Raw genomic sequence first — 14002 nt, 5'->3', positions numbered from 1 at the left:
CTAGCTCTCAATGGAGTGAACTGCTTCCACTTCAGTTAACCCAGGAACCTAACCATGAGTTAAAATTTTGGGTTGTTTCTCCCTTAACAATCCAAAGTTCCCAGTTTTCACTCCAAAACAACCCACAGTTAAGCAACCATAGGCTGATTAATCATGCAAACCTGGTGACAGCCTTGGAGTGAGTGGAGCCGATCACAACAGCAATGGCAGAGGTTCACACATGAGATTTTAATGCACACCTCCATGGAGGCAAAAATCTACAGGTGCCCAAGTTATTTGTTCCTCCTAGAGAAAAACTTACAAAATCAAGACTGAGTAGCAAAGTTGCAAATATCTGAAGGCTCAGCAATATGCAGGCCATATTGTACCATTCAATAGGCAATGTTTCAAGTAACCATCCCCAATTTTCCATGTAGTTCATGTGTACAATTTTAGAGTAGAAAGGAGCATTCATGGGGCCAACGAACTATTACAGTTCACACTTGATTACACAAAGGACTTGATCATTCATTACTATTTTCTCTGCAGTGCCTTCACTGAAAGGGCTCGCACGCACTGCACACTTATAACCATGGTTGCCATCTGGAAATAGAAAATAAGTTTGAGGGGGTGTGCCCAGGTTCTGGATATGCTACCTGATACTATTTGGAGCCATTAGCTGTCCCCGATTCCCAGTTTTCATGAAAGAGAAGACAAAAGAGACAATTCTTGAGTGCTTGTAGAAGCAAAGATACCAGGCAAAATGCACCAGTAGCATTCTACCCCAATAGTTTAGTGAAAAACGAGTCTGCTTCCACATTCCATTGTTGTAGCCTAAGAAAGAAGTCACAGCCAGGATTGTCAGACATTCATAGAGACAAGAAAAGACTAAAGTCACAGTTCAAATATCTGCATTTGGAACATCTGAGGCTTCTGGTGCCTTCTGAAGCTTTTTATTCACCTCCCCCAGGGCTTTAAGAAGTGACAGCTATCGACTGAAAATAATGGAGAAATCCAGGATTCTAGCATAGCTGTGACTGAGTAGCCAAATGCCCCTCCCACAAAACAAAAGGTAGCACCAAGGGTAGGATGTTCTTTCTAACTCTCGTCTTAAATCATGTGAAAAACAGGATTGTTTGTTTTTTAAGTTGCCATGCCACTGTAGTTCATTATTCCTATCCCCCACATTGCTGGTGGAGGCAGGGAGGGGGGAGCAGTGGCTGATAGAGTGAGTGGCTTATGACAGCCCTGCAATTCAATCCACTATTAATACTGCAGGTTAGAAGTGGGGGTGAGTAAAATCCCCCCATATATACTCACATATACTGCAGCAAAGGTCAATCTCCTTAAATTGCCCCTTTTAGACCTCTTCTCAGCACAGCCTAGACTAGCAGTAAGTTGCATGTAGAAGCACTGTGTTCTATGTGCAGACACAGAGCACTTTTGTGATGTTTAAAAACTCCTAAACAAATTATGTTTCCCACTGGAAACAAAGAGTAAAATGTATTATTTGTGTATTTAAAACATTTACACCTCACCTTTCCATGAAGTGTCCAAGGTGGGTAACATTTTTAAAACATCAGAAAACAGAAGCAGCTACTTTAAATAATTAGCAAGGATTTGAATATGCACATTAGGCATCCCAGATTTGGGGAACTGGAATATGTCAACGTCAGGAAAAACATCCTAATTGAATTATCTTTATTGCTAAAAGTGATAAGAACATAAGAAGAGCCATGCTGGATCAGACCAAGGGTCCATCTAGTCCAGCATTCTGTTCACACAGTGGGCAACCAGCTGTCAACTGAGAACCCACAAGCAGGACATGAGCGCAACAGCACCCTCCCATCCACGTCCCCCAGCAACTGGTGTACATAGGCTCACTGGCTCTGGTACTGGAGGTAGCACATAGCCATCAGGACCAGTAGCCATTGGTAGCCTTTTCCTCCAGGAATTCATCCAACTCCCTTTTAAAGACATCCAAATGGGTGGCCACCATTACATCCTGTGGTAGTGAATTCCATAGTTTAACTATGTGCTGCATGAAGAAGTACTTCCTTTTATCTGTCCTGAATCTCCCACCAAGAAAACAAGAGTAAAAACAGTATAAAAATGCAAGGCCATATTGGCATGGGTCAAAAGCTCCCCTTGTATTTCCGTTTTCCATTTCCATTACTCTTGTATTTCTGTTTTTGATTTTTACTGTATTTTCTCTTACTATTTTTATGGTATTCCATTTTAGCTTATTGTCTTATTTGTATTTTTTTTTAATTATCAAACTGTGATGGCTTATTGCTTTTAGTAATAAAGATAATTCAATTCAAATGTCCTAATGGTCAGAGCAGTCATACAATGGAACCAACTGCCTAAAGTCCTGCACTGAGCAGGGGGTTGGACTCAATGGCCTAAATGGCCCCTTCCAACTCTATGATTCTATGAAACCTAACCCCAACTGCACAACTATGTGGAATCAATACATGTATTAACTGAAGTTTCAGCATCACCTAACTGGGCATCTCCTGCAAGATGCATGATTGAGATGCATGCCCCATTTGTCCAAGTGTTGGTTTCCTTCTTAAAGTTTAGCAGAAAAGCTCTATCAGAAAAATAAGAGCACATACTTTTCAAAATTGGCCAGCTGTACAGAACATTTTACCTTTTTCACAGCCCCAAAGCCTATCAGTCTGTGGAGGAAGAAATGAACAAAGAGATTATAATGATCTGGATAAAGGATTATGTGTAAAACAGAGCCAAGAAATGATTGCCCAAGTTACTTCTTTTTTTTAAACCCAAATCGTTTTATGCATTCACAGTCTCTGACAGACATTTCAATTACTCACATGCACCTGAGGGTTATATTCCATATTATGTTCAAGCAACAACCCACGTTCTAAAACTTATAACAAAAGATACACGTTAATAATCCCATCTGGAGACTTCGCAATTTAAGAATGGGTCTATTTCTTACATTTGCAAGTATGTTTTCCTGCTTCCAAGAGAGACATGCAATGATCTATACAGATGTCCAAACATACTAAATTCTTACAGACCTCCCCCCCACCCCCTTCAGCTTCTAACCCTCAAAGTTGATGCTACACAAGATGGTGTAGCATCAGTTCCTCACATTCTTGGACCTTCAACAGGCAAGGCTTTTTTCTGCTGATGCCAGAAAAAAGTTGTAAAACTCCTTCTCCCGCCCCAGCTCATGTAGCCCAACCTTGGGTTTCTTTTCAAAGGCTGTGAATACTTTTTTATTCTGAAAGGCATTCGGTATTGTCCAATGTCATTTTAAACCGCTTCTGCTTCATAATATTTTATGATAATTTCATAGGTATGATCCAGCCAATATTAAACAATTCCGAACCCCATTGGTTTCAATAGGAGAGTTAAATATGTGCTAAACAGTGCAACCCTATAACAAGGCTATTACCTATTAAGAAGTAAGCCCCATTAAGTTCAATAGGCAAGTCAGTATAGGATTGCAGCAATGGAACTGAAAAGTGCTCACTCTGGCTAAATTATGCCCATTGTATTTTATGGATAATTTTGTGCTTTATTAACCTGCAACCAGCCTTGGAACTGTATTTAAAAGCCACGCAAGTAACCAGTAGCACCACTACAAACATTTTTTAAAAATCGGAAGTTTCCTAGATTCTTAGCTTTCACAAGATTCTACATCAGAAAGCATGATCTTGAAATCTGTCTCACCAGCACACCATGTGAGCAACAACCTGGGGCTCAGACTCTACACATGACACCGAGTCATACCTAGTTTGACCCTGATTTACAGCAAACTGGTTGGGGGTTGGACTCAGTGGCCTTGTAGGCCCCTTCCAACCCTACTATTCTATGATTCTATGAAACTAAGGTCGTTAGCTCGTGGTCAGCTTCTTGTGAAGGATACCAAAAAGACAAGAGAAAGATACTGATGTAAAATTAAAAGACAACTAGGAGGTGTTCAGTAGCATTCATGCTTGGAAAAATAACCACTGCAAGCTCACCATCCAATTTACTCTGAGGCAGCCCCATCAATGCCAAAGGGCCTACAGCAGGGTAAGTAGTTTTATGGATGGCAGCCAATATAAGCAACAGTGTACAGGAGAAAGAATTGCTCTTACTCCAATAGCAGTACAGTAAATTACATAGAATATCCAAGGGGAATAACATTTGTGTGTGTGGAAAAGAGGGGCACAATAACCTTGGGACCAGTGACAGGATGAAAGCTAATTTAAGGTATGCACCTGTCAGAAGTTATCTTAGGATAAATTACTAAGCTTCTACAGTTCTTCCATAGGAAGCAAGCCAAGCTACATCACTATCACCACAGTAAGAGCCTTGTTCAAAGAATAAATTGCCTTCCAGTAGGGCAGCTTGTCTGTGATCCACAGAAGTGTCATTGACTAGCACTGGTGGTTCTTAATGCTATAACTACTGCATTGTTCGTGCAATTTTCACCAAGGAAGTGCAGTTGTATCACAAGCAGTAAACAGAATTGCAGACACCAGTTGACCCAAAGGTAACTACTGGCTCTCCTCCCAACCCCCACTTTATTTAATATATTTATAATCCACCTTTCTAAAATGTTCAAAGCGAGGTATACAATTTTTAAAAAAACCAATACTACAAAGAGACAGATAAAAGTACAGTACCAAGGAGACTAAAATATATATTGAATAGGGTAGCCAAATAAAGGAATTTAAAGTTTTTATACCAAGCAGCTTCACACCAGAGAAGTTGCAGGAGGATGAAACAGAAGTAAAACACACACACACACACACACACACACACCAATCCCTAACCCCCCAAGGCCTTTTAAAAGAGAATGCCTTAAACTTGCAGCAGAAAGTCATCACGGAGGGAGCTCCAAAGGCTAGGTATAGCCAAGGAGAAAACCCTCTCCCTGGCCGCAAACACAGCTTGTGTTGGTGGGACAACAACTTTATTATTAAATGCATTATTAAGATGTATTGACTGCCCAGTTTGAGAGGAGTGTCCCCCACCTCCACATTACAGTTTTATTACTGCTTCAACACCTATATGAGGCCTACATTGGGATGGAAGTAGGAAGAATTGCAAGAATTATGTGGATGGTTGCTAGGCGTACCAACCACTTGAGGCCTCCCTATTAGTTTCAGAACCAAGACCACTCCCTTAAAGGCATAAGGACATGTCTTAAGAAATAACCTTGAGAACAGTGTATTTTATATTGTATATTATTCATTTAAACACAGCAACATAGCAAGTTCAGTCCACCAAGTTATCAAAACCCAATTTTATGCTCACTGGGCCGCCACCAAGTGAGAACTTGCTTCAGGTTGCTACATAATCGTAATGAGTAAGGTTCCATTCTAACTCCTATACTAGCTGTGATTCTCAGCTAACTAAATTTTAGTTGAGTGACCTGTACTATAAATCAACCGAATTTAAACTCAAAAGTTTCATCAAACCTAAGTATAGGTGCCTTATTTATTATTTATTATTAAATTTATTAATCGCCCATCTGGCTGGTCACCCTTCTTGAGATATTGGCAAATTTACAATGAATGCTCATTATTCTATCTATATAGGCTTTCTAGGGAGAAGAAACAGTAATCTGGAAGATTTCTTCATATATGTGGGGAAGTTGAACTACATACTGTATGAAGGCTGCACAAAGGGTTTAGTACCTGCATTAGTACCTCCTCTCTAACCATATCATTCTATACCCTTTAACCACATAGAGGGCTCTTCTGATATTAAGCAAGGAAAGGCTGTGATGTACTTTTCCCTTCCCCACCAATTTTGCAAGATGTCAAACTACCCATTTTCCTTCCCTTCATCTTGAAAATCCATCTCCTTAGATGTAATGGGATGGCAAGGCTCAGAACTCGGGAATGCAGCCAAGATAAAAAAATGTCTCTAATCTCCAACAACATAATACAATTATTGGCAAAGTGTGGGGTCACAAACAAGTGTAATGTAAGTTTTTCTGGAATATATATATGTTTTATTGTTTATTTTATTTTAAAATATCTATACCCTGTCTTTCAGTCAAGTGACCTCCAGGATGACTTCTTGAGATTAAAATACCAAAAAAAATCCTGTGGCCCTTGTTCCTCTGGCTAGTGGCAAGGACACCCTCCTTCCTAACACTTTGACAGCCTCAAGGCAACTGGCAGTTGGAGCAGAGATCTTTCTTGAGGGGGGCAAGAGGAGAAGCAAGTACCCTGCAACTTGTCGTTGTCCAGCTGATGAATGGGGCTAGTCATGATTTGGGTGGTAAATTTTCTGCTACATTTATTTTTCCATGGAAATTTACACAAGTCTAAAAGAATGCATAGTTTCATTAAATTAATTAACAACAGATATAATGCTAGTCAAATTAATTAACAACAGATATAATGCTAGTCAAAGTAGACAGCTTCATAGTTATAATTCACTTTCTTCCAGATGACTATAACCAGGGAATCTCTCTAATCTCTCTCTACTGCACACAGCTCTTTTTCATACCAAGCTCAGAATGCCCATAGTTTTCAGTGCCTTCATTATTTTAAAAAATGTAATCAATGCAGGGGTAGTGCATGTTATTGCGGTGCCATATGTTTGGCTATTGTGGAAGTTGTTGGGATGATATGAAACATTAAATTAACATGGCACGGGGGGGGGGTTAGTTTTGTTTACTAAATGTAGGCCAAAAATATGTTAGATCAAATTCTAATCCATTTAGGGTATTGGAAAAATTCCCAACTCAATGTTTTCTTGAAAACCCACATCAGTTGGGGCCAGGCTGATCTCACCCCTGCCATGGTGCTATCCCTGGGTTGCAGGCAGCACAACCCACTGGCCTTTGTTTCTCTAGCCAGAATACCCTTCCCCTGGCTTTTGCAATCTCAGGGCAACTAGCAAACACACTCTTTCAATTAATACAGTCTAGGGTCGGTATGCCCATCAGTTGACTGCCTGTTATTTTAACTCAGTCAAATATTGCCCAATATTCCACAAAGCCAAACACACCCCTGTGCAGGTGGTAGCTTCCCTATTTTTATTTCATATGGTGTATGGATGGCTGTTGCGAGGAAATCTGGCCCTTTTTTTCCTTGCTGGATTTCCCCGAGCCAGGGGCATGTTCCTGAAATTCAGCACCTTTCATGTTTTTGTCCCCTCATAAAAACACCACTTATGCAAGTTGAGGCTGCAATTTGCATAAGTTATACAGTTTTTGGCTGCAGTTTGCACAAAGTGCAGCCAAAAATTGCATAACTTACGCAAATTGCAGCCACAACTTGCATAAAGGACATTTTTACGGGGGGAGGGGAATCCACGAACATCCACAAGCTGGCCCGTCTCAACTCAGATCGAGTCAGCTCAGCTCGTGGACAAGTGAGTCAGAGTTTGGGAGGCAGAGCTGCTGAAAGCTCGGTGAACCTGATCCCCCAAATGGATTCCTCTGACAACCCTATTATAGTGTCATTTGTTCCTAAGGGCAGTAGTGAGGACTACTTCAACCCAAGCTCCACACAGTCACAGCCAAATCTAGCAGCATAGCAAAGCTTCTTGTACCGGCTACTTGCTGTATCTACGGACATCTCCAAAGAGAAACACAAGCTGTCATCAGTGACAAAGGGCACTGCCTAGGACCGTCCATGATTACAGTTTTCTTGCAAGAGGAAACTAGAAGTGCTTCCTCCACGTGTTCTGGCTGTCCACACTGTAAAGCTCCTAGTGAACTGGACTCAGAAATAGAAACATTTTTAAAAGTTAATATCATTCATTCATAAATACACTCAACTATTTTTCCCATAACTGGCATAACCATCAAAGATGTTGATGACTAAAGAATCATTTTTGTTTTTCTATTTAAGTCAGTGCTTTAAAAAATACTTGATCACTGCTTGACTGCTCAGTTTACCAATTTGTTTTAACAAGGCAGGTGCACAATTCTAATACGTATCTCCAATAACCCACCTGTAATGGTGTCTAAACAGTTAAGGGGAGCCTTCCGAGAGAGCTACGCATGGATTTTAGGCAAAGCTACTCCATGGAGGCTGTGCTCCATCCACACTGTGATCAAGCCACATAGAATCATAGAATAGTAGGGTTGGAAGGGGCCTACAAGACCATCGAATCCAACCCCCTGCTCAGTGCAGGAATCCAAGCCAGAGCATCCCTGACAGATGTCTGTCCAGCCTCATCCTGAATGCCTCCAGTGCGGGAGAGCCCACCACCTCCCTCGGTAGTTGGTTCCATGGTCGTATTGCTCTAACAGTAAGGAGGTTTTTCCAGATTTCCAGCCGGAACCTGGCTTCCTGTCACTTGAGCCCATTACTCCGTGTTCTAAATTCTGGGATGATCGAGAAGAGATCCTGGCCTTCCTCTCTGGGATAACCTTTCAGATACTTGAAGAGTGCTTCATGCCACAGATGAAGCTACCTGATATTTGTAAAGAACAGGGCAATGCAGTCAATGACAGGGTTCATTCACCCAATCAGTGGAGGTTACAAATTATCACAAGCCACAATGCAAGTTGCAAATGTATGAAGAAGTACTAGTATATTTTGACAGTACAATTTCTTTGTTCCTGGCAAGGAAAAAACAATGTTGAAGCTCACACAGGGGAAACAGTGATCAAGAGGACCACAAATTACTATTCAGCCCACTTTTACATATATGTAAAAACCCAATTGTTTCAAGTTCAAGAATGCTTTGGTTTGAGTGTGCCAGTACCAACAGTACTGTGCTGTCCCGGGTCATTAGACCAAGTAATTCTAGATAAGCAAAAGCAAGAGTTGTACTGCCTTGCAAAGTGTATTTTACAAGTTCTAACAAAGAGAAATGCATGTTCAGGATACTGGCAAACAACTATTATCATAATTGCCTTAGACCTATATGACAATAACCAGGGGAGGGGCTTTTATGAGAAAGCATTTTACTTAAAGCAATAGTAGAGTGAAAAACAAGTAAAATTCGTTCAGAAACAAAGGGGAAAGCTTCTCATCTACAGATCAACAAATAGGTTATTTGATCCTTTTCCCTAAAGAAAGAATCCAACACCTGCCCAACTGGATCTATTCACAAGCCAAATGCAGAGGTTCTTTACAAATGACTTCCACATACACGTGTGGCCACTGAAGGCCAATCAAGAGAAACCTCGACATTTTCTCTGTAGCATTCCTATTTGAATGTCCTTCTAAATTGTAATTCATTCAGTAGAATGACACCAATAATTTCAGAGTGTGTATATACCAATCTACTCCTGACCATGAACTGAAACCACAATGCTGCATGCATCCAGTCTATATTCTCAGCGTTCAAGGATTTGCTGGCCAAATGCAGATTTCACTATTTTGGCACTGAATTATGTATCCTAAGAAAGCAAAGATTTAGGCTGTTAATTACTATAGCTGTTTGGAAAAGTATAGACAAACGAGGCTGGTTCTTTTAACGTTCGGCATGACTCACTGTTCTCTCTGAATAGCTAGCATTTCCTCCCTGGCCCTACAACTAACCTATTCCCACTCTCTACGCCTTTCCCTTCAGCACTGTCAAAGAAAAAAATTAACCCTGAATCTTTCATCTGTTACACTGCACAGATGAACTTAACTCAACAATTCATCCTATACAGAGATTTTGTTTTTTCCTGGCATAGAACAGAAATTAACCCTGATTTTGCAGATCAGACCCTTACACCTGAAAACCAGTGGCCATTCCTTTCAGTTTGGAACTCTGAGAGGATCTGATCTGACTTCATCAAATTCTTAAGACAATGCTGTTGAACCCCACCCCCCCAAAAAACTGGTAATGTTGGAAAAAGAGATGCAGCTGCTTAGAGATAAAAGGTTTCCATGGGTTACTGAAATCCAGGGATTTATATCAGCATCCCCACCTCCCACCCACTCATAACCACTTGAGCAATCTCTGTTTGGCTAAAGGAAGCTTGTCCAAGAAATATCTCAAGTCACATACCCCACACCTAGAAGCCCATTTGCCATCACATGGGCTGAAGACTGCTTGACTACTGCAAGCCCAACACACATCACAGGCCTGGTTTTAAAATTATGGGTTATTGTGAATGAGGCAGCATGCTGGTACATACTGCTCGACTGATCCCACTACAAGCAGGAGTGGCTAAAGAAACCATGGTCTCTTCGTCCATGGTTTGTTTAGCATTACATGCAAACCAAGAACTCTGGCTTATCTTGCCCCCAACAAGCTGGGGTCATAACCCAAACACAAACCGTGAATTATGACACTGCCTAGTAAGGTAAGAAACAAGCCAAAGTCCCTGGTTCACAGCTAACACTAAACAAACCATGGATGGAAGGTCTGCGGTTTGTTTAGCCACTCCCACTTGCAGTGGGAGTGATCAGGGAGCATGCACCAGGCTGATATAAACTAAGTGCCCTTACAGTAGGGGTTCCAGGCCCAGGGGCCAAATCTACTGGAATACAGCTCCCGAGAGCTTCTCCAAAACTGAATTCAGCCCTCGGATTGAAAGAGGTTCCCCACCCTACTTTATAGCAACATATCATGAAAACTAGTAAGAGGCTACAGATTACAACTGCAAGAGAAAATAAATACAAGATGGGGGTTTCTCACTTTGAGGACTATAACTGCATACTCCAGCTGCAACGTCATCATTAATAGAGGAAGAAAATGCAAACAGCTAAAACAAGGATTCAGCAGTATTTATCTTGCTCTTTATCATCTGCTTCCTCATGTGAAGGTCTGAACTTTCCATGGCTGAGGGCATTTATTTGCATGTAGATGCTTACCACATTATTGTTAAATGCGTGGCCCACATGTCCTCCAGATCAGAGCAACATTTTATTCTGACACCAGCCCTGCAGAATAGGATGGGGACTTGCCCAAGTTGCCTCCAAGTGAGCTTCTTGGCTATGCAAACTTTGTTTCCAACACAGCTAAACCTTCCACACTGGCTCACCTGACAAGTCAGCCCCAATCCAATACGCCACTCATCACATGGACATATGTTTGGAGGTGTGCATTTTGAACAGCAACTCCCCTGCATCACCATCAGGACCTACTTCTGAAACACATGGCTGTTTCTTTGATAGCTTCAGATGCAACTCAGTGAAGCTGCTGTTCCATGCTGGAAGCCCTGCTGTATGCATGAATCCTCCACTGTTCTCTAGGCTGAAACCATCATACTTATATTGTTACAAATATCTGCCACATGATTGTTTAGTCACATTGCCCACATAGAGGAGTCAACGTACGTATGATGGAAAATTGCACTGTGCTAGAGGGGGGCAAACATCCTTGTTTCACTTCCCACAACTGCAAAGAAAATGTTTAGGTGGAAATCCTGTGAAGCCACCATCTGGGCTTTGATCTTTGCCCATGAGTTCCCAGCTCAAATGGGGCTAGTTGTATAGTTTTCTCGTATTCTGCATTAGCGCCAACAGTCACCATGACGCAGAATGTATAGGCAATTGCACAAATTGCATGGCAATAATTTCCATCAGAAGTGATAAAAAAAAACAGGAAGACAAACTTCTTCAAGTTTTAGAGCAATATATTCCAAAAGCGATCACTGAATATGAGTCATTCAGGAACAGGGGAAGTAGTTCCTGAAACAGGAGGAGAAGGGACTGAACTTGGAGAAGACAGCTTTTAGCTGAAGGATATTTTGACTTGTATACCAGTACGTGTGTTAAACAAAGCCTATCTCAGATTCCCAAACTGGAGTTTCAGACTAGAGGGAAGGGTATTAGCAGTACCCATAATCATCCTCCTCGCTCCATTCTGCTGCACTCCCAGAAGCCATTAGGAAACTCCTCTTTATTTTATTTAAAATGATTTTTAGGCCACCTTTACAGGGTGGAACTATCTGGGCCGGCCAGCACTTTTAAATACCCTGGTCCTGTTATGCCTTCTTGCTCCCTCTTTCCCAAATAAGATAGGTGCCTCTCATGGAAATACAGGTTGATTATCTGCTGATAAGAGTGGCCATTTATGCATTCACACAACCCACCCACCATCCCCACTCGGTGTTGATGTCACTATTTTTGTCGATGCCGGAGTGAGATATTTTCCTCGGTAACGAGGCCATTTAGTTAGTCTCAAGGAACTGCAGGAACAGGCAGGATCCCGTTGGGACACGTGCAGTGGACAGTGGGGGAGGGTTTTCCTCAGCTATAGAAGGTTCCCGAACGAGGTTCTGCGCAGGCACAGAGCCCATGAGTAAGGCACAGACCACAAAGAAGAACTACAGATTTCAACCCTGAACACCGTGACAGGCAGATTTGTGTGCCACTTCCAGCTAGGACTAGTGGTGACTTTCGGGGATGTCACCACAGCAACCATGCACTTATTCTATGTCCCTCTTCACTGGCTTGGCTTCACCTGACTGCCCCAGTTCTTATGGGTCACCTGCATCTTCTGCCCTTTGGGGAGAGTCATCTGCCACCACGGCGCATTAAAATACATATGACCTAAACATCCTACGAACCACTTTTGAATGTTGGACACATATGCAACAAGTGACAAATGAGACCTGCAACAAAATGTTGCAGTACATCTTCACCCCTTCACAGGAGTGTGCCTGTTTACGATCCCATCCACCCATGCCTTCCTATTTATTTATTTATTTGATTTCCACTCCACCTTTCCACCAAATAAATGGTGCTCTAGGTGGCAAACAATAATGAGAATGAACATTAAACTAAGATCTCAGTTAAAGGTGTCATAAAACAAATACATTAAAGACACAATTTAAAAAACATTACAATAAAAGAATAAAAACAGCACCCTACCCAATGAACCAGCTTAGATGTCAAAGGCCTGCTTCAATAAAATGTCTCCACCTGCCAGCAGAAGAAGAGCAGAGAGGAAGCAACTTAGCCTCCCTCGGCAGTGAGTTCCAGATCCTGGGAACAGACACCTAGAAGGCCCTCTCTTGCATGCCACTGGGGCAGGAGCGAAAGAAGAGCCTGCCCGAAAGATCTTAAAACTTGGGCAAGCTCATATGGGAGAATGTGGTCTTTCAGGTAGCCTGGTCCCAAGTCATATAGGGCTTAATAGGACACAGTCACCACTTTCAATTGTGTCCGGTAAAGGACTGGTAGCCAGTGAAGTTGTTCCCTGCCACCAGCTCCTGTCAACAGTCTGGCCGCAGCATTTCCATCCAGTATAATGGGATCATCAGAGCTCCTGTTACATGTCCCATCACCTAGATAGGATAGATTGGTGAGGACTCAAGGCAGGCGTTTTCTGTCAAGGCAGGATGTGTTTTCAATCACATCCTGATTGCCGAACTCCCTCCTAAAACAGGTTAGATTGGCACCGTCTTTAGTGCGCTTCAGACAGATGGCAAAAAAGGGTCTATTCCATCAAGTTGACCAGTGTTTATTGTCACTCTCTTTTTTATATTAACTTTATGGTGCTGAACTTTTTTTTCTCCAGCACCTATTAGCGAAGCGATGATTCAAAAATGTATTTGATAAATAAATAAATAAATAGATAAATAGATAAATAGATAAATAAATAAATAAAATTTGGGGATCTTGCTAAAGAGGATGAAAACTCAAAAACCTATCTAGATATGTCAGAGGAACAGCACGCTTGCCTCTGCTACAAGGCTTGCAAAAAGCCACTTGCCAGGTCACCCATGATAAGAATTACTTCCAGTCCACCTCTTGGCTGCACTTTCTCTTGGGGAGGCAGGGATGACAGCATGTGCCCACAAACCTCGGTCTAGAGAAAGACCTCAGGGTATGCAGCACAGCTTACTGGGAACTTTCTCTCACTACCAGGTGGAAAGAAAGAAGCCCACAATTAAGTCTCCACAGCACTGCTATGGAACCTACATGAGGCTTGGAACCCACTGCTCAGACTCTATGGGAGAGAGAAAGAGCAGCCATAATCAGTGCTGTGAATACAGAGTACAGCACTAATGGCAGTTACCTCTAATGGCTTCCTCCACAACTTCTCAGCACATACAGGAGAACTCAGAGAGAGGCAGAGCAGAGTGGTCGAGGGGGTGGCAGATCTGAATCTTTCTCTCTTAAAACACTGTTACATT

The 14002-nt window shown here is 41.9% G+C and overlaps 1 protein-coding gene across 3 annotated transcripts in view; it reads right to left on the bottom strand.

Annotated features, from left to right (window-relative positions):
• Window positions 1-14002, bottom strand: part of RABEP1 (rabaptin, RAB GTPase binding effector protein 1) — a 93053-nt gene that overhangs the window by 67808 nt on the left and 11243 nt on the right. The window contains exon 1 of one of the 3 annotated variants that reach the window (XM_084822956.1): window positions 636-711. The exons of 1 other annotated variant lie outside the window; for it this stretch is intronic. The gene's annotated coding sequence lies outside the window, so the exon portion shown is untranslated. Of the gene's footprint in view, window positions 1-635; window positions 712-14002 lie in introns of those variants that run through there. One more of the 3 variants, XM_084822955.1, reaches the window with a different exon arrangement.

This window comes from Heloderma suspectum, chromosome 16 (genome assembly GCF_057233095.1).
Source record: "Heloderma suspectum isolate Gila_16-S chromosome 16, 16-S_ref, whole genome shotgun sequence".
NCBI classification, from domain to species: domain Eukaryota; kingdom Metazoa; phylum Chordata; class Lepidosauria; order Squamata; family Helodermatidae; genus Heloderma; species Heloderma suspectum.
This window is presented reverse-complemented; position numbering and strand designations above follow the sequence as displayed.